The following is a 25204-nucleotide window of genomic DNA, read 5'->3' on the forward strand; positions in this document are numbered from 1 at the left end:
GAGCTGACTGACCATCCCAACATTTTACTATAAATGGCTCTAAACACGCCCCCAATTATCTGGTTGGCATATGAAGAGCCAGAATTTAGTTTAGCCTTATTATTTCTGGGCTTAAGTTCTGACTTTAGCAAGTAAATGAAGCAAGTGACACAGCAGAAAGTGACAGAAGCGGTGAAAGCCGTGAGTTTAGAGCCACAGACTTTTGAGTATTTAAAGTGGTCTGATTTCAAGCATAGAGACGCATTTCTGTGCACACTGACAGGGTGCGAGCTTCTGTAAGAGGAGAGGGGATCCCTGCATTCTCTCCACTTGATGAGTGGCCATCACCATGGGCCAGAACATCAGTACAGTCCTTAAAAACTTGCTCTAGCCTATATTGCGCATTGGGAATGTCCTCTCGCAATGCCAAAAAAGCTATTGTACCATGATTCACAGCCATTACACAAAGCTACAGCCCTTACAGTGCCAGTTGCACGTCAAGGATTCTTATTCCCCAAATATTCAGGAAAATTATAGTTATTTAAGTATATAAAGATCATGTATTTATTTGTTTATTTACGTATGGATCATTATTATTGTAAATATCATAATGCACACTGATAAACATATTTACAGAAGACAGTAAAAACAGGGGTAACATCTTGTGCATCACTGCTTAATCATAGTGAAGGCTTGTTTTTTTTTTCAAACTGTAGATGTAATCCTAACACAATTGACACTCAACACAATTTAGTTAAGAAAAAAAATGTCCCCTGAATAAAACCCTGTCAGCCTATTTCACACTCTTCATTTTTACCAACTTGGAACATCACAATAATGTGACTAAAAAGACACAAGCTGTTAAAGACATCTACCGTAAGTAAGCACATTCTCACCCTCTGTGAATTTTTTATACATCTGGAAATTTGCGTGGAAAGTGGCATAAGTAAATTTTTCATGCGTAGGCATTTGGCCCCAGGTGGGTTAAAGTCTCCGGGTCACCAATGGTTGGACGTGGTGCAGCTAAATTTCTTTCACTGCCATGCTCATTAACATCTCAATAACATATTTTCTTAACAGTCCCTTAACTTTTTAGCTTATTTAACCCTTAGCTTATTTGTGCTCAATCCATTTAAATAGGGGGCTATTTCAAAAGTTAAAACTCCTGAAACTCCTTACAACTTTAAAGTTAATACTGAATCACCATTCAGTTCTGGTATTTTTTTTCAATATCAAATAAAATGTATATTTTGAGTTAAAAATAAATGAGTTTAAAAAAGATGTACACTGCCATTCAAAAGTTTGGGGTCACCCAGACAATTTCATGTTGGTCCATGTAAACTCACACTTCTTACATACCATATGGTCAAGCTGCTCCCACAACAGCTCAACAGGGCTGAGATGTGGTGACTATACTGGCTGCTACATTAGAGACAGAATACCAGCTGACTGCTTCTTGCCTTAATAGTTCTTGCATTGTTTGGAGGTGTGCTTTGGGTCATTGTCCTGTTGTAGGAGGATACTGGCTTCAATCAAGCACTGTCCAAAGGCATTGCAAAATGAAGTGATAGCCTTCCTCATTTGAAATACCTTTTAACTTGTAGAACTTTGCCACTACCAGCACCAAAGCAGCTTCAGACCATCATTACCTCCACCATGGTTGACAGATGGCGTCTGGTACTCCTCCAGCATGTTTTCACTTGTTCTGCATCTCACAAATGTTCTTCTGTGTGATCCAAACACCTCAAACTTGGTTTTGTCTGTCTATAACACTTTTTTTCAAATCTTCCTCTGTCCAATGTCTGTGTTCTTTTGCCCATCTTAATATTTTGCTTTTATTGGCCAGTCTCAGATATGGCTTTTTCTTTGCCACTCTGCTTAGAGGGCCAGCATCCCAGAGTCGCTCCTTCACTGTGAACGCTGAGACTGACATTTTACCATAGAATGAACCTGCCAGTTGAGGACCTATTTTTCAAACTAGAGACTCTAATGTACCAATGCCCTCTTGCTTAGTTGTGCACCAGGGCCTCCTACTTCTCTTTCTATTCTGGTTAGAGCCCATTTGTGCTGTTCTCTGAAGGGAGTAGTACACACCATTGTTGGAAATCTTCAGTGTCTTGGCAGTTTCTCACATGGAATAGCCTTCATTTCTCAGAAGTAGACTAGTCTCAGAAGAAAGCTCTTTTTTTCTGTCCATTTTGAGAGTATAATCGAACCACAAATGCTGATGCGCCAGAGGAAACATTGTTTGTGTACACAGAGTTTACTAAAAAGAGAGTTTTTGGACAACTCACATTAACAGATGTTTCCTCTGCTCGCCGCCGTCCTGCCAGTGAAAAGTATCAATCTCAGAATGCGATGTACCATGGAGGTGAGTTAAGGTGGCATGCTCCTAAAGCTTAGTTCCACATAAATGCATGGATAATTTGTTGTTTTGTCATGAAACAATATTGACCTTGAAGTTGAAAAAGGAGCCTCATATGAGAAACAATACTGAAATTAAAAGACAGAAAAGTCATGTGAGATATCGCGTGGGTAGTTGTTGCACAGTAGCAGTACACCTTAACTCTCCTCCAGGTTACGTTGCATTTGGAGATTGATAATTCTCAGCTGCCATGATGACAGCTAGTAGAACAAGCTACTGCTAACGTGAGTTGTTCAAAAACCTTCTCTTTAGTAAACTCTGTGTACATAAACAATGTTCCCAATGCTGGTGTTCATGTGTAGAGACCCTTGTGATACTACGAGCAAAGTTCCATGCTGTGTCGAGCCTTCTTAGTGTTTTATAAATAGCGATTTTGATACTATCACTAATTTGCCCCAGCACTCCCATTGAAAATGAGTTTGACCTGAAAATGAAAATATGGTAAATCTTAAAAGTGCCTCTGTCCTCATAATTATGCCTTTACACGAAGGTTTGACTCATATACATTCACAAAAAAAAAAAAAAAAAGGTTGCATTTTGGTGAGAGCTTCACTTTAACATGATTATCTAACACAGTGTACCATAGAACACAGGAGTGGCGGTTCAAAATCAGCTGTTTCCAGCTAGAATAGTCATTTTACATTAACAATGTCTAGACTGTATTTCAGATTAATTTAATGTGCTCTGCACTGAAAAAAGAGTGCTTTCAAAAATAAGGACATTTCTAAGTGACCCCAAATGAGGTCAAGCACGATAGAGTCTTCTCTCTCCACATCAGAAGACAGACCAGTGGGGGAAGGCTGTTTGGAGAAACCTAACTATAATTGTATTTATGAGGTTAAAACAATCGTTTAGTTAAATTGAAGTTTTTCAAATCTAAAACTCAGATCAGAGAAGGGGTGACACTGTCAGCCGGCGCCCCCTTTTGGTCCGCCTGCTGCAGATCATAAAACAGAGAGACATGCTCTTTAGGTTCTTTATTTTGGATATTTAATATATCGTTAAAGTATCACCGCCTGATCCAGAAGAAGTTGAATTAGTTTAAGAACCACCATCCGAAACCATGAAGAAAAAGTCTCTCTCAAGACTGCTTGATGATCAGTCGATGAAGAACTTTGCAGTAATTGTCTGCTTCAGAAGACAAGTTGTCTCCAACGAAAGACAATTTGTGTGCTCCCAACCAAGACCGACTCTGTCCCCAGCGCTCCCAAAGCCGACATCCCGCTGGGCCTTTAGACCAAGAGTTCCTCAACAGAGTGCCGGCCCTCCCTCTGGCTATTGGACCGACAAGGCAAGTGCACAGTCCAACCCAGAACACTCAAGGAACCAAAACTTCAGGACCTCCTGACTCCCAGACAAAGCAGGTTGAACGTTTTCACACAGCTGGATCCACACACGAGAATGAGCTGGTGTCTAAAGTTCTGACTCCTGTCTAGGTTCTGACTTCTGTTTAACTTCTGACTTTAATCTTATAAAGTTAAGAAAATTGAGATTAGGGTCTTGATAGTATTAAGATTTACTCCCGTAATATTTAATATATAAAAACCCGACCCTTTAACTTCACCACCTGCCGACGGTCACATAACTTTATTACTTTTCTCATTACAGTCTTTACATTTTCTGTTATCTGTTGTTGTTCATCTAAAATTGTCATTTCATTTATTTTACCCTGAATTAATAAACATATATAAACATTTGTAGTTGTCTGGAACTTAATTTTAATGTGAAAAACCGATGGATCTGTGCAAAGAAATCACTGCTTCAGAATATGAGACCGAATATAGATTTTGAAAATAAATTGATTTGAAGTTGTCAAGCTAAACTTGACCAGTCGTACTTGACTAATTTCCTTCGGATTAGTCAAATAGATAAAACAACGGAGGTGGTGCTCCATTTACAAGAGTATAATTAATCACCAGTGATTAATTACCTTTATTATTAAGTAGTGTATCTCCTACATCCCTTTCAGTGTGTCCAGAAACAGAGTTTTCAAGAAATGACGAAGATGTGGATGTCAACTGCAAATTGCAAACTGGTAGTAATGGTTACTTTTACAGACTATAAGTAAAACGATAAAACAAAGAAAACTTATGTGCACATTACAACCTTTATCAGCTGTGACTTTATGCGTCAGAGCTGACATATTCATTCAGTGCTGCTGTGTCCCCCAGGCACACAGTGTGAGTTGGATGGAAGCCAAATGACAGTTTTTGTCATTGCACTCTTTCTACATCTGTAAGTCAGCTGATGTAAACAGACAGTGTGCCCACTAGATCTTGGTCTGCTCAAATAAATCTGTGATATTGAGTTTCATGCTTTCTTCTTTATTATTGCAAATAGCAGCAGCAGTCGTGGATAACTTGCCTCCACTACACATTAAAGGGAACTCAGCACAAAGATCTGTCACTCATAATCTCATTTAAATGCTGCATATCATGGTCAGTCTTGAGTTCCCATGATGGAATGAATGGAACACAAACTGCTTTGTCACAAATAAACTTTTGGGAAGTTTGGTTCAACAATGAATTTATTATAGGTCCTCTGAAAAAGTGGCCAAATCTGCTGGCTCAGAAATATATATACAGTAACTTGAACAATCAGTTTAGGTGATTATCGGAAGTTGAGTGAATCAAACATTCTTTGTAGCATGGCCTCTTTACTTCTTCTGAATGATTCTGATTGATAATGGCTGCTGACTTTTCTGGGCCTATTTTAATAGGGCTTGTTTGATATAGCCATTAGACTCAGTCTGTCATGACTCCTGTTTGTGTTTGTCCTTGTATCTGGTTTTTGGTTTTGGGTTTTGATTCATGTTTTTTTTTTTTTTTTCTATGTCTTGTTGTGTTATGTGTTTTGTTTTTCCATGTCTTGTGTCTCATGTTTTGATTTTTCCATGCCCTCATGTGTCCTTTAAGTTCTCCTATGTTCTCCCCTCTGGCTCCCTCTGTCTGTTGTCTTGTTCCCTCCTGGTCTGTTCCTCTGTGCTCCTCCCCCTCATTATCACACCTGGCTTCCTTCCTCCTCTCTCCTCACCTGTTCCTCGTCATGTCATTAGTGTCTGTGTACTTAGTCTCTGTGTTCCCCTCACTCTTTGCCCGGACATTGTTTTCTGTTTTCTGTATGCTCTTGTCCACACTCCTGTCCATGCTCCTGTTCCTGCTCCTGTTCCTGCTCCTCCCAAATGGTATGTGTTCTTTGGATTTTGATTTCTGGTTTCTGATGTTTGATTTGAACTTTGATTTTTTTCTTTGTACTTTGTCTTGCCTTTAAGTTGCTGTTTCTGCGCCTCGGTCGGAGGACCGGCCGAGGCCTGTGCCTGCGCCTCGGTCGGAGGACAAACAGGCAAAAAGAGAAGCCCATAACTGAAGTTCAAGTGGTTGGAGGAAGAGCCGGCCGTGGGCTGTTGGCTGATCGTGTGTTCATGATTTCAGTTTTTTTTTTTTCACCAGAGCATTTTATAATTTAGTAAAATTGATTTGATTTTGTTTTGTTTAGATAGTTAGTTCGATAGTTCCTGACGAAGTCTTGATGCAATAAACACATTTATGTAGTACTTTTTATGTGTTTAAAAACCTAAAAACGGGTCAGTGCCGACCCTTACACCAGAGGAAGGATATATATTTTTCAAGTCTCCGTTATAAACTAAATGAATGAATAATCGTGTGTTTTGTCCTGTGTTGTCTGCAGCAAATCTGAGGGAAACAGAAACAATTCACTTGTCTTTTCAACAGTAGCACCAATAACAATACCTTGTGGAAACTAAAATGTGGTACACATTGGACAGACTGCTCCGTCAGGATCAATTTGGGATTTGGGATTCAGCATCTTGCTCAAGGACACTTCGACATGCAGCTCAGCTCAGCCAGGCAGAGCTGCAATTCAAACTAGCGACCTTCTGATCACTAGACAACCTGCTCTACCCCCTGAGCTACAGCCGCCCTAAGTTAAAGCTGTTCTCTCTTACTTCTTAACTCATGGCTGCCCTTCATGATGTTGGTATTGTCTTACAAATGCAACAGGAGATGGTGCGCAGCACCACTGCATGTCTCTACAGAATGTATTATGCTTTTTTAGCCAGTTCAGCCAAAAACAAAAATAACATTTAGATGTAATTTTACACGTAGGTTTGGTACAGGTAAATTGTTTGAATGGCAATGTTGGAAGACAAACAACACTTCAACAAGTCGAGGTGAGATGATGAGATGAGACAGTGTGGCCAAACTGACAGGTTTCAAAATTAAAGGGCCATAAAGATTTTCAGCAGCAACAGCTTCTTTGTTTTTCTCTCGTGTCAAAAGTAGAACTCTGCAATGGCTGCTTTATGGTGATCTTACGGCAACTCAGAGAGGACACACTACCTCACACATACCACAAGACATTTGATTGAGTCCTTTATTTATTCAGGGAAGGTCAATTGAGACCAAGCTCTCTTTTCAAATGATGCCTGAAACATACACAATATGATCATAATTCACAGTCACATTCAGACTGCAGAACAGTGAACAATAGCCATTTGAAACTATCTAAATAAATAAAACAGTCTAGTTCAAGTGCACGCTGTAAGTCATTCCACTTCTGAGGGGCATAGACCTGAAAAGCAGTCTTCCCCAATTTGGTCCTTACAGAGGAACTGTATAAAATCAAGGACTCTTGTGAACGAGTGTGTGAAGTACAAGTTCTAAATGAGATAAAACTGGTAAGATAGATACAAATCATGCAGTGCTGTTCCCTCACTACAGATAAAAATGGCCACACAACTTTGTTGTAAAAAACACAGCGATGAGTTCAAAACCCATCACCTGTAATAAAACACAGTGCAGAATGGTACACTGCATCACGGGGCTTCAAAGTTGAGAGCAGCGTTCACGTAGATGACATCAGCATGATCTAGAACAGGTAAGAAAGTGGCCTGAACAAGTTGTTTTCTACAATTTAAAATAAAACTAGCTCGGTTGCTTTATAATGTGAAAATCAGACTGTAGGTTTTTCAGTGCTAGATCAGCAGAGGGGGCGACTGAATATATGATAGTGTCATAGGTATACTGATGAATTGTACTAATACTAAAATCATTAATATATAGGGTAAACAAAATAGGGCCTAAGATGGATCCTTGAAGAACCCCTTTTAATACACATAAAATGTTGGACTGATGAGCTAGCACGGCTTGAAATTGAAAAATAGTTTTGAACCAATTAAGGGATTTCCTGTCAAACCATTGGTGTCAAGGCATTTTAAAAGTAATGAGTGGTCCACTGTGTCAAATGCCATAGATAGCTCACCAGTTGCTGTTGCTGCTGTCAATGGGTAGTGTGCAGATCTGTCACCAGACTGATGAAAATGTAGAATATTAGATAAAGTAGATAAAAACATTTTCAATTGACTATTAACAAGCCGGTCTAGTATTATAAGTAGTATAAGTAGTAGTAGTCGTGTATATGTGTATATATATATATATATATATATATATATATATATATATATATATATATATATATATATATATATATATATATATATATATATATATTAATTAACTTTAATAACTGGTAGCATTCCAACTGTGTGGAAAACTGCTCTTGTTTCTCCATTGAATGTGGTCCTGTGGATGACTTAAATAATTATCGCCCAATCTCTAAAACTGCCTTGCATATATATATATATATATATATATATATATATATGCATATATATATATATATATATATATATATATATATATATATATATATATATATATATATATATATATATATATATATATATGCATATATATATGCATCGCCCAATCTCTAAAACTGCCTTGCATATATATATATATATATATATATATATATATATATATATATATATATATATATATATATATATATATATATATATATATATATATATATATATATATATATGCAAGGCAGTTTTAGAGATTGGGCGATAATTATTTAAGTCATCCACAGGACCACATTCAATGGAGAAACAAGAGCAGTTTTCCACACAGTTGGAATGCTACCAGTTATTAAAGTTAATTAAAAATAAGTGCCAAACATCTGTTATAACAGGAGCAGCTAGTAGTAAAAGATATGGATCCAAATGATCAGCACCAGTGGACCTTTTAGGACCTTTTAGGGCTTCAAATACTTTGTCACCAGAGAAGGGCCTAAACAAGAAACTACAGGGTCTAGAGCTAGTGCTTGTTAAAGACATCACACTGTTCTTGTTTGTCAGAAATGTTGGAAGATTAACTAGTTATTCAGTTTGGTAATATTGAAGTGTGACAATTAGATAAGGTTTTAGTCTTGCTTTAGTCTTTTAGTTTTAGTCTAGATTTCCACTACAATCATATAGGGAAGACAGATAATAAGATGCTTTGACTTTATGAATCATGGCACGACACTGATTGCACAGTTGATGAAAATCGTGCCAATCACATCTCAAGCCAGAGGTATGATTTTTGCTCCAGGCAGGATCTCTGACACTTAGCGTCTTAGTTAAAATACCTCCCTGCCGTCTAATGACACTTCTTTTTGTTTGAGTTGTCCACCGTTCATTTTAAATTGACATATAAAATAAGTCCCTGTGTTGCGAATGTTGGAGGAACTCACAACATGTGTTCTGCTAGGTACCATATTCTCTATAAGTCCACCATATTTTCTGGCACTTCACTGCTTACACATTTGTCAACATAGAAACATTCAAACACCAAACTATTGAGCTCAGTTAGGGCAATTATGGCATGGCTGAGAGAGGAAGAGGAAATGTGAGTGATGATCTGTTTAGTTATCAGACTTTAATCACCATCAGATCGACACACCCTCGCTCCCCACCAATGACTTATCCATTCACACAGGTATGCTTTCCTTCTGCTGCGCCACAGCGAAGTCTCAGCCCTCACCGCATCTGGAACTTTCACACAGAGGAGGATGCAGAGAACTTGCGCAGGATCCCAACACTCAAAGGGCAGTGTGAACGGGGCTACTGCTGCCACAAAATTAACCGAGTGTCTTGGGTTCTTCTAATGGAGCTGGTTTAATAAGAAAATAATAGATGGGACATGGAGACGTAATATTCGTGCACTGAGCAGCAACATACTTTTTCATTTCCTCTCCCCACATATCATGAACAACAAGAACTCTTCCCCTACAGCAACTCTGAGGGGACACGCCACTTAGTTGTGCTCTCTGGTAGGGAGGCCTTTTGAGCTGCTATCTGAAGGGACTCAGTAGTTTTCACATTTGAATAAAATGATATTTACCAATGAAATCAACAGGAACCCAAAAAGGAAAGAGTTATAATCTGAGGTTTGCAGGGTCTCTAAAATAACTCACCCAAGTCCTAACTAATGTAAGGGAGAAAAATGGATAAATAAATAATAGGCAAACAGCTGTGTTCTGAGAGAGACAGAGAGACAGACAGACAGACAGAGAGGCTGCTTACATTGGATTTATCAGTGAAATGATCACAAGTGGACAGTTTCAAGCCCGTCAAGTCAGACCTGGCATTAACATGTGGCTCAGCGTGCGTCTTGAGTGATCCTTGTGATCAGATTTCACTTTACCACTCAATGTTCAAATAAACATTACACCTCGATCACTGTAACAAATGATACAAATACATGTCCTTAAACAAACTGTCCAACTGGTTGAAACTATGTTATAGACAGTGTTGCACAGAGTTATACAGTCTTGTAATGCAACAGGTCTCTTAATGTGGCATTTTTTTCAAGGGGGACTTAAAACTTCCTCCACATACAGCAAAGAAGCCCACATCATTTACTTTACTTGATTTGTAAAAAGTTGACATGTTTACTGTCAACATGTCTATAATCAGTATGGTGGGAGGTGAGATGAGCTGGCGATGCCATGACAAGCTGACGCTTTTTACAATGAAAGAAACATCTTGTCAGTGTATTGTATTGTAACATTTTGTTTTAGAACTTAACTTGCGAGATTATACACTTCAATAATCCAACTGAAATATTCTATAGTGTTTTTGTTGAATGTTGCTAACTTGGCCTAAAAATATGAGTCAGCCCTGTTGGGGGTTGTTGGGAGTGTGCACTTGACTTTCTTTCCAGAATCTGGGGTTTGTGTCTTGTTAGAGACCAAGAGTCAGCAACCATTGGTTTTTAATAATTCAACATACATTAATAACATAGCTTTTGTAATGTGAGTAACATTTTGTTGTTGAATCATGTCACTTAAAGCCCCCATAGTCAGTTTTTCCTCCTGTTTAACAGTCAAAGCTCTGACATATGACTCCCAGAGTCCACAATAGTCATACGTCATTATTCCATTTTAGAACCACCTTGAAATGTGTGAATGATGACAATTTTGATTGCAATAGAATAACTTAATTAGACAAATAAAAAATAATGGTGAACCGTGAAGCTTATCAACATTGTCAGAAAAGATCTCCTGACAATCAGTGCGTTTACATGACACACAAGAAAACCAAATTACTGTGTTAGTCCGACTATGACCGGATTTTTAAGATGCATGTATACACCTTAGTCTGACAAAATCAGACCGGATCGGATTTCTCATAGTCGGATTAATACACCTAGATTATTTGATTGATAGTCGCGTTATTCCTGCATGTATACGTTCCATCAGATCAGATCGGAGTTTTGCGTTCTGCGCAGGCTGCAGATTTTTCTACCAGGGCCGTGAGCCGGAAGTAGACGGATGGCGGCTCTCTCCGAAATCACCACAAGCAAGAGCGCAACTGTGCATCTAGTTTGTGTAATGATCATGTACACCATATATGAAATGTACAAAGATGTAGCCTCTCCTCCCTCTTCGTACGCCATCTTTCTCGCATGCCGAGGCAGCTGGTGACGTAAAGAGGTCAGCCGGAGGTGTTTCTGTTACCACTAGTATCACGCCACCTAGCGTACCGGGCTATGACATGCTTCGGCCAGTAATTCAATTTTCTCACTGGCATGTATTCTCGGACAATTGCAGTTGCCGATTGAGCAGCATAGTCGAACTATAGCTGTAATCTGACTAGGCTGTGCATGTAAATGCACTGAATATTCATTGTCAAAATACACTGAAGGGTTGGTTCAAGTAACTTACTTCAAGACAATTAATGCAGTAGAAAGTGGTATAGGGATAGAAGTAAAGGCTGATACCACCATTTAAATATTTGCAGTCAGTGGGTGTATAAATTGGATTGATTGGTGTATGAACAGAGTAGATCTGATGACCAACCAGTGACGTGCAGTCAGGGGAGGCAGGTGAGGCTGTGCCTCACCTGTCATTATGGAAAGAAAAAATAAAAAATAAATTAAATGACTATATTTATTCAATAATTTGTGCTTTACAGTCATTTTCCATTTAAATTTGCCATTTTTGGGTGTTTTTTTTCCAAAATCGCTCAATTTCCACAATTGCCGTTCAGATACTATGGAGAGATGTGCGGTGAGGCAGCAGCGCGCTGAGCCTCACCTTGGATTGCGCAATGACTATGCAATCAGACGGTATTGCTGTCTCTCTGTATGTCGGTATTAAAATGTTCAACCACTTGTACTATATGAGCTGAGTTTACATAGTTTAGCTGATGTATATGATGTACAGTGTTTGTTTGTTTGTTTGTTTTATAAACAACTGTATGTGAGTGACGTGTTTCTTGTGCTGAGTGATCATAAAACGCCCGCGAAAAGGCACTGGGTGAGGCACGCAGTTCTCCTGCCTCATGTTAGGGGGCGCTGGTGATCCCAGGGATTATGACGCCCCGGCTAAAGAATAATAGAATAAGTGATAGCAAGCTACAGTAGCCTGTCAATTGCCGCCTTCCAGTTATCCTTTCATATTGTTTACCTTCATTTTCAACATGGAGGATTACATCTCTAAACTCAAGAATTTTTCCAAATTGGACTTTCAATCGAAGCAGGAGATAATTATTAAAGGAAGACCAACGCCGGAGTTAGGTATGCTACAGGACTGAAGAATCGGTCATTTCAGACAGAGTGGTACAAATGAAAAGACTGGCTTTGTGGATGTCCAGCAAGAAACCACCTTTTCTGCTTTTCCTGCCTTCTGTTTTCCACTTCTAACAATGTCTGGACGCAAAGAAGCCTCATCAAACATGAGCGGTCGACTACGCACATCCAGAGTCAAATCGCGCAAAAAACATTCGGGATGTCCAGGATAGACTTGGCTTTGGACGAACAGCGAAGACTCAACATCAGCATCCACAATGCTAAGGTGAAGGAGAACAGAGAGATTTTAAAAGATCTCATCGATGCCACCTGCAAACAACAGTTAGCATTTCGTGGAAATGATGAAAGTGCAGGCTCAGCTAATCGTGGGAACTACGTTGAATTATTACATGCTTTTGCTGAGAAAGATGACAGGCTAGCTCAACATCTGGAGACATCTACTGTATTTTCTGGCTTGTCAAACAGAATACAGAACGATTTAATCGAAGCAGTTGGTGATGTCATAAGGAATGACATTAAAAAGGAGATCGGTGCAGCCCCATTTGTTGCTGTGGAAGTAGACGAGACCACAGATGTCACAAACCACGCTCAGATTTCTGTCATATTACGGTACGTGGCTACATCCGAAGCAGGCTGTGAGGTAAAGGAGGCGTTTTTGGGCTTTGATGACGTGAGTGAGGACAGACGCGCTCCTGCCATTGCCGAGTACGTCCTGGGAGTGTTGGAGAAATATGACTGTACTGACAAGCTTGTCGCTCAGACGTACGATGGTGCTGCTGTAATGGCCTCGGAGCTTAATGGAGTGCAAGCTAAAGTTAAAGAAAAAGTGCCGGAAGCCATGTTTACACACTGCTACGCACACAAGCTGAATGTCGCACGTTTTTTAAAACAGCTGAGGGACTAGCATCATTTTTCAGCAAGTCCACAAAGCGCACTCATTTACTGGATGACGTTGTCAAGCGCCGTTTATCCAGAGCAGCACCTACGCGATGGAGCTCTAACTCTAGGCTGCTCCAGACAATAAGCGTGCACCAAAATGATCTGCGCACCTTATTCCATGTAATTATGGAAAATGCCGACAACTGGGATAATGACACACTGATGATGGCAGCAGGATACGATGGGTGGCTCTCAAAAGCATCAACCTGCTTCCTCCTCACGATGTATGAAGACATCTTCAATGAAACTGACGCACTTTTTAGAGTGCTGCAAAACAAAGTAATGGACATTGAATACTGTCGTGCACGCATCCGCGACACCGTTGCGTGAGACTGAAGTTTGACAGTTTTTGTGACCGATTTGAGCAGAAATGCAGCGCACTGGGCTTGACAGAGAGTGGAGACAGACAGTCGGTTAGATGTGAACGAAAACGACTGTTCTGTAACATTCTGGATAACGTCAGCTGTCAAATGAAGGCACGGTTTGATCATTTCGGTGAGCTGGCTTTCCTTGGTTTGGTAGACTGCGCAAAATTCAATGAAATGTCGCAACATTTTGATGACGCGAAACTTCAGAGCCTGTCAAAATACGCCAAATTCTTTGACTTTGTGAAACTAAAGGCGGATCTCGTTGGACTGTATGGCTCACAAACAGTGAGGGATGAATGTAAATCTGCTGGACAGCTTCTCAGCTTTTTGGCCCAGAAGGATCTTATCCCAACTGTTCCTGAGGCGGCAAAGTTGCTCCAGCTGGTGCTCACTGTTCCAGCTACTACAGCATCGGTGGAGCGGTCATTCTCTGCGCTGAAAAGACTGAAAACATACAGTCGGAACAGTACTGATCGAGCACGACTTTCTTCCCTGGCAGTGATTTCCATTGAGACAGAGAGACTTTTAAAACTGAAGAAAGAAAAGGAACACTTCTACAAACAAGTTATCGATTCTTTTCTTCAGAAGGAGCGGCGCATGGACTTTATTTATAAGTAAATGTAAGACGATAATAATGTTTGTGCTTTTTTCTATGCTGCAGTTTGTATATGGAAAAAACATGTTGAAATGACATTTTAAACAAAACACGTCAACTGTTGCCAATCAAATGGTGAATAAGCTACTCTGTATGGTTCATATGTTTGTAAATCTGACTGATGACGTCAGTGCCTCACCAGCCGTCAACCTCACCGCACGTCACTGTGACCAACAACACACATTTGGTCAAGTTTGAACAAACACTAAGAACTGTGCTTCCCTCAAGTATTAAACTTTGCAGTGCAGACTGCATTTCAAGTGATCAATGATATCTTTAAACATGACATGAACACTACAGACATGAGCCAAAAATGAAGGCAAAAACAACCAGCACATGGAGATCATCACATCACCCAGGATAGTCCTACTTAGCTCTGTTAAACTTTTCAGCTGGTCCAAATTGGCTGCATTTACACATGCAGAGCCACATCTTGATTCACCAAGGTATTCACTCATTTTACTCTTGAGAAAAGTACCGTCTCTGTCAGAAGAGCTTAAAAATATCACACTGGTTTAGGCTTATAAAAATCCACAGACAAGGGTTGATGTTTTTGAAAATCTGCATTCATCCAGCTGCCTGGTTTGCATGCAAGACTGCAGAGAATTGATCACAGTCCAGTGTGCAAATGATTTCCTTTAAGCTCTGCCCTGCCTGGAGTCGAACACTACTGGGGCTAGAGCAGTGTGTGTGTGTGTGTGTGTGTGTGTATGTGTGTGTGTGTGTGTGTGTGTCTGTCTTAACGGCGAGCATATGTACAGTCAGAATAATCTCTTCTCCCGAACCAGCAGTCTAAAATATGGAGTGCAAAGAATTTTTCATCTACACTCATACACATGCTTTCAAACACACACACTATGGACATATTACATCTCACACACACAAACAGACAGCATACTATACCAATTACAGTATACACTTTTTCCCTCTCTCACACACACAGGCACAGGAGAAACAGCTGCGGCAGCTAAACTGCATTTTCTCAGCACCGATAAAGACAGATAAGAAGACGAAGGCAGCAAAGATGAGAGGAAAACAGAGAGAGAGGTAAAGATGAATGGGGTGGTGGTCGTTACCTTGTGCAGATGATTCGTTCAGACTCTCCCTCCGCGTGCTGCACTACTCTCATCTGTCTCTTTCCCTCTCTCTTGCTCTGCATCTGCCCGCCTCTGTGGACGAGCAAGTGTATCTCTCCCTCTCCCTCTCTCTCTCTCTTTCTCTCTCTCTGTGGTTGTAGCAGTAAGGAGAATAAAAGACCGCCTCTGTTCAGTTTGTCACCACCCCTCTCTCTCCTCCTCCTCTGTTTTCTTGTTTCTCTCGCTCTCTCTCATGCACTTTCAGTTCCATTCAACTCCATGGTTTCATCTCCCTTCTGTCTCTCAGTTAAGCATATACAGTATATAAATATATATGTTTGTCTTTTCCTACTCTGCCAGCTTGCAGCCGCTGCACCTGCAAAGGAATACCACAACTGGCTGCTGCAAACACACACACACACACACACACACACACACACACACACACACACACACACACACACACACACACACACACACACATACATACCTGGTAGACCAGTGGCTGCAAATCGCTCTATAGTTTGCTCACTAACCTCCCCGTCAGTTGTTCTCCATGCTCACCGTCTCTTTTAGAAAGGATGATTAGAGTTTAATCCTAATATAACACAATGTTGGTCTCATTCCTCAGTTACAGCACTGTAGTTTGTTTTATTTACTGAGGTATTGAGATAAAATTTGGCTAAATGCTGCCAATACCAAGGAGTCTGACAGGCAGCCCAGTCACTAGAATATAATATTGACAGTTGACTTTCTAAAAACCACTGATGCATTCATACGTACCATGTTGATATTTGTACACGTCGTAACAGCTTCAAATTGCATGTTTATGACTTGACTTTAATGTCAGGGGGTGGAGGGGATGGTGGTGGTGTAGTTACAGGTGAGAAGGCTGCCAAGCCAGTGACCACAGCTTGATACTGTGTCACATTTGTGTCACATTTGTAAGTGTGACGCCACTGGAAATGTTTTTCCTTTCCATTTGAGTTTGTGCAAATATCCCAACACTAACCAAACGTTTTCTATGCCTTAACCTGACTGAACCACAAGCACAGCAATGACATTGGACATTGAGCTGCAAATCTTACATTGCAATAAAAGGAAACATAATATTTCAAAATGTTACACTGACGTATCAAATGACAATGTAAAAACAAAGTAATAGTGTGAAGGGTCACTGATGACTGAACAAAGAATCATCAGCTGAACCTGCAGCCTCCCTCGGCCTTACAGAGCTTTATTTATCCCCATGAGACCCTATGTGAATTTTTATTTACCTGATGTGTTTGAAATATACTAAGCCGTAAAGTTCTAAATAATTAATTTTGCACATCTACTTCACGATTGAATTATGAAGCCCTTACGTGTTGGTTGCTAACAAGTGGCTAAATAAGACTAAAGAAGTTGTCAGGGATATTAAACATTATCGCGCTGAACACTGCACACAGAGACCCATTTACTCACTTGTTCATGTTTATAAGTGGACTGTAGTTGTATGATATTTTATATTTTAAATACTTTACAATGTATCATTTATTTTTATTTTTACAGCAGTTTAGGGTGTTGATAGCCTCATGTTAGCTTTGTTCCTTTTTTAGCAAATAATTTACACTTCACACAACATTTTTCAGTATTGGATCATTTTCAGCAATAATCCAAAATCCCAGCATCCCCTCAGCAAAAAGCCTGTGGGATTTGTCAATTAGATTTTGGATTATCAGATTATCACCTTAAATATATGAAACTTGCATGCTTTGTTCAGCCAAATAATTTTAGAATCATCAGATAAATAATTTTTAATATTTTTGAAGCATAAATTAAATTGCCAGATGTAAAAAGCTTATGTCAGGCAATACGCACACTACATCGCAGTCTGAATACAATGTTCATGTGTAATGACTGATGAGTAGATCAATGTTATGGTCCTGCAGTAGCTGGAGGAGACTGCAGTTCTGGGACGTTTTTTGCAACTGCACCACCTACCTATCCAGATGACCAACATAGTGATTGGCTAGATTTAGTGAGAATGCTGAGAACAACTCAGGTGTTTTAAATTACAAATTAATCGTGATAAATTTAAAAGATAATAGCAGCTAACCGAAATGTGACTTAGCCTATTTAGCCTATTTGTACAAAGCTGTAGACTGTAACTATTTTTTGTTATATTTGTTAATATTGTCATTATGACAAACATACAGGGCAGCTGGTTTAGAGAAATAATGTTACTGTTGTGTGCTGGCCTGCTAGGAAGTACCTGTTGTGCCCGACCGGTTATGCTTCTCTCCGTTGCTCTCTGGTGCCCCCTTTCTGTCTGTCTATCTCCTGCAGGAAAACAAGCCTGGGCAGTGTTGAAATCAACTGGAGGACATATAAAGGGAGGATGGAGCAAAGGCCTCGTCCTCTCAGGAGCCATTTCCCAAACTGACAAATTTGCTAACAAATTTGACATAGTTGTGTCTAAACAATGGAACAAACAGGAAATCAAAAGTGTTTTGTGGTCTGCCTTGTTCAGAAAGAGAGCTCTACCTTGCGACTCTGGCTTGCCAGTTGTTGTGCAGAAAGAAGAAGTGCTCCGACTTTTGAAATTGAGATGCACCCCTTAGACTTAAAGGAGAAAGAACTCAATGACGAGTTAGAGTTGAGAGAGATGAAAGAGGCAGCTTCGGTTGAAGGAGCTGGACCTGAAGCGGTCTCCCTCGACCGAGTTATCTGACTCGCCTTCGGATGTCTTTAATGTGAATAAATGTATTCGTCTTGTACCTCCTTTTTGTGGTAAGGGACATAGATAGATATGTCGTCTTGTTTTAGCGTGTCACCAAGACCTTAAAGTGGCCTATAAATGTCTGGTTCTTGCTCCTCCAGAGTGTGTTTAAAGGCAAGGCTCAAGATTCATACACATCTTTATCATCGGAGCTGAGCCAGGATTATGACGTGGTCAAAACTACCGTGCTGAGGGCCGATGAATTGGTGCCTGAGGCATATCGGCAAAAATTCTGCCATTTAAAGAAAACTTATGGCCAGACTTACTGGGAATTTGGCCACGAGAAAGAGGCTCTCTTTGAACGCTGGTGTTGCTTTAAAGGGGTGGACGACTTTGAAATATTCTGTTACTGTGCTGTTAGAGGATTTTAAAAACTGTGTACCGAATCGAATTGCCATCTACATTGAACAGAAAGTCTCCAAAGTGTCCGAAGCGGCTGTTCTTGCAGATGAATATGCAACGCCAGGAGGACCAAAGAGCCGGTGGTGGATTTCCGCAGGCACGGCCCTGTACACATTGAGATGGTTACATCTTATAGGTACCTGGGAGGTCAGCTACGTACAAGAAAGGTCAGAGTAGACTGTATCTGCTGAGGAAGCTCAGGTCCTTTGGGGTGCGGGGGGAACTCCTGACTTCTATGACTCTGTGGTGGCTTCAGCCATTTTCTATGGAGAAGTCTGCTGGAGCAGCAGCATCTCGGCAGCAGACAGGAGGAGACTTGATAAACTTATCAAGAAGGCCAGCTCAGTCCTGGGATGCCCTCTTGTCTCAGTGCAGGTGGTGGGAGAGAGCAGGATGATGGACAAGCTGTCATCACTGCTGGTGCAGGAGTCCCACCTGCAGGTAACTCTGACAGCACTGGTCAGCTCCTTCAGCAACAGACTGATACACCCTAACTGTGAAGGAGAGGTATCACAGGACCTTCCTTCCTGCTGCTGTCAGACTGTTCAACCTGCACTGCTCCATGTAGACCTCATCCTGTACTCTGAATTGTGCAATAAGTCTGTACTAACTAATTTCAACACCCATATTTATTATCTATATTTAAAAACTGTATATAAATATTTGCTGTTCATTCTTCCACTATATCATGTAAATATGAATATACGTCGATTCTGTTTTCTTTCCTTTTTAATTATATTGTCTTCATATTGTCTATCATCTATTTTGCTATTGCTCCGTTCTTGTAACATTCTGACATTGCTGCGACAAACACATTCCCCATCTGTGGGACATTAAAGGATTTCTGATTCTGATTCTGATTCTTATCTAGGCAAGGTTGTTGGGTGGGGCCAGTGCACTCAAAGTTTGAAGCCAGTTCTGCATTCCCTGCTTCAGTTTCTCGGCACAAGTTGTGGCGCTTCTTCTCTGCCATTGTGGCCCTGCTCACAGACTTGTTGAGTCAGAAAGTCCATTTTCGTTTGTCTTCGGACTGTAAATGTGGCACATTTTTGGCAAAGCCCCTCTGCTCACAAAGCCAAGGGCAGATATGCAGTCCCACATGAAACGTCCCCATGTTACCACAAGCCATAGGAACCTTTCTAAAAGTCCTTTCTGTAATGTTACAATATGACAAAAAAATTACTAAAATGGGAGTGTGCAGAGTCTTTCTATCCATTTTCTATATAAAAAAGATGTCAGTAGCAGCTGGATGTTCAGATTAACGGATAAGGTTAATAAGGTAAACTGGATGTCAAGGAACCATTCATTGTGCAACTCACAGGGAGAGTGTGCTCTGTATGAATTATTTGCTGATAGTGACAGCTACGGACGATAACATCAAACATTCAATTACAAGTGCAAAACAAAACAAAAAAAAAACAACTAAGTATGAATATCTTTTTCATACAACACTGATCTAAAGAACCCAAAGAAAATGTACGTCTTCACTGCACATATTATATGCTGTCACTTAAGTTTAATAAGTCACATTAACTTGTCCTTGTTACTTAACTTTCATGTAGCACATTTTTCTGTTTGAGGACTCATTGAACTCTTTTTTTTTGTTCCTGTCGCTCCTTCATTCTTCTTTCTTTCTTTTTTAAAAGCTTTTCTTCGTCCCTGTCGTCCCTCTCTCTGCTTTAATGTGCGCACATGTCAGTTGCATTACAAAGTGAAACCTTGTATCCTACACAAACTTGACGTCCTTTCTCCACATTTCATTTTCATTCCTAGTTTTTCTGCTCCTTAAATTTTATGTTGTCTTCAAGATTTTACTGGAACTGTAAAATGATTCAGACACCACCCCAAATATGATTTTATCAGGAAAGCTGCTTATAAACCATGACAATGACTGTAAACGTAGAAGAGAACCAGCAAGTAAAAAAAAAAGTAAAGGCAGGAGGAAGTGCATAATGCATAAATGTATAATTTATTGTAAAATTGAAATTGATTGGCATGTGTAACTTTAGAAGAAGAGAAGACCCCAGGTGGAGAAATTTGAAATGTATGCTTTCCACTGCAAAATGAGTGGCATCTTTCCTTTAGGGTGGCAGCACTATGAAAATATGTAGTCCTCCTCTCGGTGCTCCGTTTTTACCTTTAACCTGATATTAAGCTGTCAGGTGCATTTGGTAAAAGACAGCATCTTCCACAGGACTGATAGTTTCCCTGTTCTTTTCTCTTCCTCTCTCCTCATATATATGACACTGAAAGAACACAACTGTTGTATTTGCTGTCTGATGACAGTGATCCACCACTTACCATATGCCAGAATATAGTGATGTTTGATTAAAACCAGGGTACATAAATTGAGAAGTTTTAATTGTAAACACCTCTTTCAACCATGTAATGCATTACATGGTTGAATGCCATGCATTTTAATTGTAATACACATATTATCTTGCGACACATACACTATATTACCAAAAGTATTCGCTCACCCATTCAAATGATCAGAATCAGGTGTTCTAATCACTTGGCCTGGCCCCAGGTGTATAAATTCAAGCACTCAGGCATGCAGACTGTGAAACAAGACATTTGTGAAAGAATGGGCCGCTCTCAGGAGCTCAGTGAATTCCAGCGTGGAACTGTCATAGGATGCCACTTGTGCAACAAATCCAGTCGTGAAATTTCCTCGCTCCTAAATATTCCACAGTCAACTGTCAGCTCTATTATAACAAAATGGAAGCGTTTGGGAACAACAGCAACTCAGCCACGAAGTGGTAGGCCACGTAAAGTGACGGAGAGGGGTCAGCGGATGCTGAAGCGCATAGTGCAAAGAGGTCGCCGACTTTCTGCACAGTCAATTGCTAGAGAGCTACAAACTTCATGTGACCTTCAGATTAGCCCAAGTACAGTACGCAGAGAGCTTCATGGAATGGGTTTCCATGGCCGAGCAGCTGCAGCCAAGCCACACATCACCAAGTGCAATGCAAGGCGTCGGATGCAATGGTGTAAAGCACGCCATCACTGGCCTCTAGAGCAGTGGAGACGCGTTCTCTGGAGTGATGAATCACGCTTTTCCATCTGGCAATCTGATGGACGAGTCTGGGTTTGGAGGTTGCCAGGAGAACGGTACATTTCAGATTGCATTGTGCCAACTGTGAAATTTGGTGGAGGAGGAATTATGGTATGGGGTTGTTTTTCAGGAGCTGGGCTTGGCCCCTTAGTTCCAGTGAAAGGAACATTGAATGCTTCAGGATACCAAAACATTTTGGACAATTCCATGCTCCCAACCTTGTGGGAACAGTTTGGAGCGGGCCCCTTCCTCTTCCAACATGACTGTGCACCAGTGCACAAAGCAAGGTCCATAAAGACGTGGATGACAGAGTCTGGTGTGGATGAACTTGACTGGCCTGCACAGAGTCCTGACCTGAACCCGATAGAACACCTTTGGGATGAATTAGAGCGGAGACTGAGAGCCAGGCCTTCTCGACCAACATCAGTGTGTGACCTCACCAATGCGCTTTTGGAAGAATGGTCAAAAATTCCTATAAACACTCTCCTCAACCTTGTGGACAGTCTTCCCAGAAGAGTTGAAGCTGTAATAGCTGCAAAAGGTGGACCGACATCATATTGAATTCTATGAGTTAGGAATGGGATGGCACTTCAGTTCATAGAATGAGTAAAGGCAGGTGAGCGAATACTTTTGGTAATATAGTGTATGTTACGATGTCATTACCTCAGGATGTGGCCAGTACAATAATAACCATTTGACATACTTGAGAAATATCAACAGGATTTGAACAGAACAGTTCAACACTAAGTAGAAATTAAGTCCGAGCTGTATTTTTCAAATACAAATGTGAAGCTAAAATCCACGTGATTGACTGCACATTTGCTCTTTGTTTTATTTATGTTGGTGTAAGGAATACCAAAGCATGAATGCCACCCATGGCTCATTTTTAACCCACGTTACATTTATAATGGGCTATCTACAAAACTTAGATTGAGGATGAGTCTCAGCCCAGAACAGACCCAACTGACTTTTGATGTGGTTCTGGATAAAGAGACAGAAAGCTTAGAGAGAGGTTTTGTTACATTTCTCAGGGATAAATGCATGGATCTTGATGAAAAAACAAACAAGCATATCATTAGGTCACCGGTTTCTATGAGTAACTACAGTTTGATTTGGATCCTAGATCTGGTGACCCACCAGTTATGGCTAAGTAGTTAAATGTGGTTTATAATTTAGTATGATTAGGGCTATTTAGCTTGGTACTGGATGAGGCCTGGTCTACACATGTAGTTAAAAAGTAAAACAATTCAGTTCAGTTCATATTCAGTGAAAATATTTTAAAAATGTGATTTATTATCATTTATAACACAGGGTTGAATAACGAAATGTTGTTTGTACTCCCGTTGTGATATCATTATCATTAGAAATGAAATTATAGAAATTGTTATGAGTAATTAATAAGTCAAGGTTTTTTATTCTATTTTTAGTTTGAGAAGGATGAGTTCAGTTCAGAAAATCAACAGTCATAGCTGTCGTTTGCACTGAGGAAATTGAGAAATAAACATATTTGCATAGTTTAAATGAGAGTTCCTGTACAAAAGGCCAGGCATCAGTGATGTTTTACCAAGAGGCGATTTAGAGGGGCTGCACGCTGGACACAGTACAAACATGGCCAGGAAGAGGATGAGAATCAACTATTGGAAGGATCAGTGAAGATGACCTCTCTCACTCTCAATCAGGCCACTTCTTCCCCACTCTGGTGTATTTGAGATCAGCAAGAACAGTATGGCTCTTACAGCCTCTACAAGGTGTTAGAGATGGCAAGGAATGAGAGTGCATGGTTTCATGTATTTCAGCTAGCCATCCATAGGGTTTTTGAACAACTTCACTTACTTAGAGATGGCATAGGATGCTTGTGGCGACCATATGCCACCTCAAGGAAGAAAAGACTGCTGCAGTTAGTCACACCCCACAAGGCCCTGTAACCCACGGCCAGATCTAGGTGAGTGGACCTGACTACTGTCCTCCACCTGTCCACTTTATGCCCTCAGCAGAAGATGAAGGCGACGAAGAAGAGGAGTGGCCTGAACCACCATCACCCTGACTCAGATCTGAAGAGCAGCCATAAAAGAGCAATGTGGTTGACCTCCTGAACAAGTGATGCACGAAATCCAGGAAATCAGGATGGATACTCTGTCTGGTGCTGCTGACCAGAGCAGACCAGCTGCTAAGAGTTATCTGCCTCCCTATAGGGAACCCCCATTCCAGCCCTGCCCATAAGGAGGCGGGTTATGGGGAGCCTGGACATCATTCTTTACAGTCCACACCAATTCAGTGCCATCCAGGTCCCCGGACCAATGTGCCTTTGACTCGTGGGCCCCCCTCAACCAGCCCTCTCTAGACAAAATCCACCAGCAGGGATGCTTAGGCCAGGAGAGCGGTCCAATTGGTAGCCCTCCCTTAAACCCCCGCAACCAGTAAAAGCAGACCAAGGCCCACAAAACCTGACTTCAGCCAGCGAGATCAAAGTCAGATCACCCGATTGAAGATACCCTAGATACAACAGAGGTCTTCAAGTATCGGATCCTAACCAATCACTCTGAACTGAAAGAGGCATGTCCAGTGGTGGATTCGCACATCAGCTCCACCACTCCATATCCAGACACCATGGCAGCTCGAAATGAAAGGTTGGCACCAGAGAGCAACAGAGGGACAGTGATGGACAGAATGAGAAAAGGGAAAGGCAGAGCGAAAGCAACCAGCCGGGTGCAACAGCGCCCCTACAGGCCCACACATAACAACAAAAGAAAATGTTTATCATGGCAGTCTTCAGTTCCAATAATTTTGACAGCTTTCATTTTTCTGGCGTGGAATGAGTGGAACTCATATTACTTTTTCACAAAAAAACTATCAGGGAGTTTGCATCAAATGTTAATTTATTATGGGTCAGTGAAAATATGCCAAAATCTGCTGGGTCAAAAATACATTTTGAACAATTTGAACAATTAATTTTGGTGATTATATAAAGTTGTGTGAATCAGATTTTCTTTGTAGCATGGCCTCCTGACTTTTTCTGAGTCAGTGTGTTTACATGACACTTAAGAAAAATGAATTACTGGGTTAGTCTGTCTGTGATCGTATCTTTAAGATGCAAGTATACACCTTAGTCTGACTAAAATCGGACCAGATCGGATTTCTCGTTGTCGAATTAAAGCACCCAGATTATTCGATTGATAGTCGCATTACTCCTGCATGTATACGTTCCAGCAGATCGGATCGGAATTTGCGTTCTGCGCAGGCGCGAGATTTTTCCCCGGGGCTGTGAGCTGTAAGTAGACGGACGGCAGCGGTGGCGTCTTTCCTCCGAAATCACCACAAGAAAGAGCACCATTGTGCATCTATTTTGTGTAATTATCATGTACACCATACATGAAGTGTACAAAGATATAGCTTCGTCTCGCTCTTCGTACGCCATCTTTCTTGAATGCCGAGGCAGCTGGTGACGTAAAGAGGTCAGCCTGAGGTGCTTCTGTTACCATTAGTTGAAATGACTACAGCGCCACATAGCACACCAGGGTATGACATGCTCCGGCCCAATAATCCGATTTTCTCACCGGCATGTGTACTCGGATAATTGCAGTTGTCTGATTGAGTGGCATA

At 40.7% G+C, this 25204-nt stretch overlaps 1 protein-coding gene and 1 long non-coding RNA gene across 2 annotated transcripts in view; one reads left to right on the forward strand and one right to left on the reverse strand.

The window, feature by feature from the left end:
* Nucleotides 1-15473, reverse strand: part of LOC119011809 (cadherin-18-like) — a 155915-nt gene extending 140442 nt beyond the window's left edge. The window contains exon 1 of the mRNA XM_037085193.1: nucleotides 15384-15473. The gene's annotated coding sequence lies outside the window, so the exon portion shown is untranslated. The remainder of the gene's footprint in view (nucleotides 1-15383) is intronic.
* Nucleotides 5528-6874, forward strand: LOC119011810. Its single transcript, XR_005072280.1, has 2 exons — nucleotides 5528-5588; nucleotides 5676-6874. It is a non-coding gene; the product is annotated as an uncharacterized LOC119011810 (long non-coding RNA).
* Nucleotides 15474-25204: the final 9731 nt, after the last annotated feature.

The sequence above is a fragment of the Acanthopagrus latus genome, chromosome 21 (assembly GCF_904848185.1).
Source record: "Acanthopagrus latus isolate v.2019 chromosome 21, fAcaLat1.1, whole genome shotgun sequence".
Classification (NCBI taxonomy): domain Eukaryota; kingdom Metazoa; phylum Chordata; class Actinopteri; order Spariformes; family Sparidae; genus Acanthopagrus; species Acanthopagrus latus.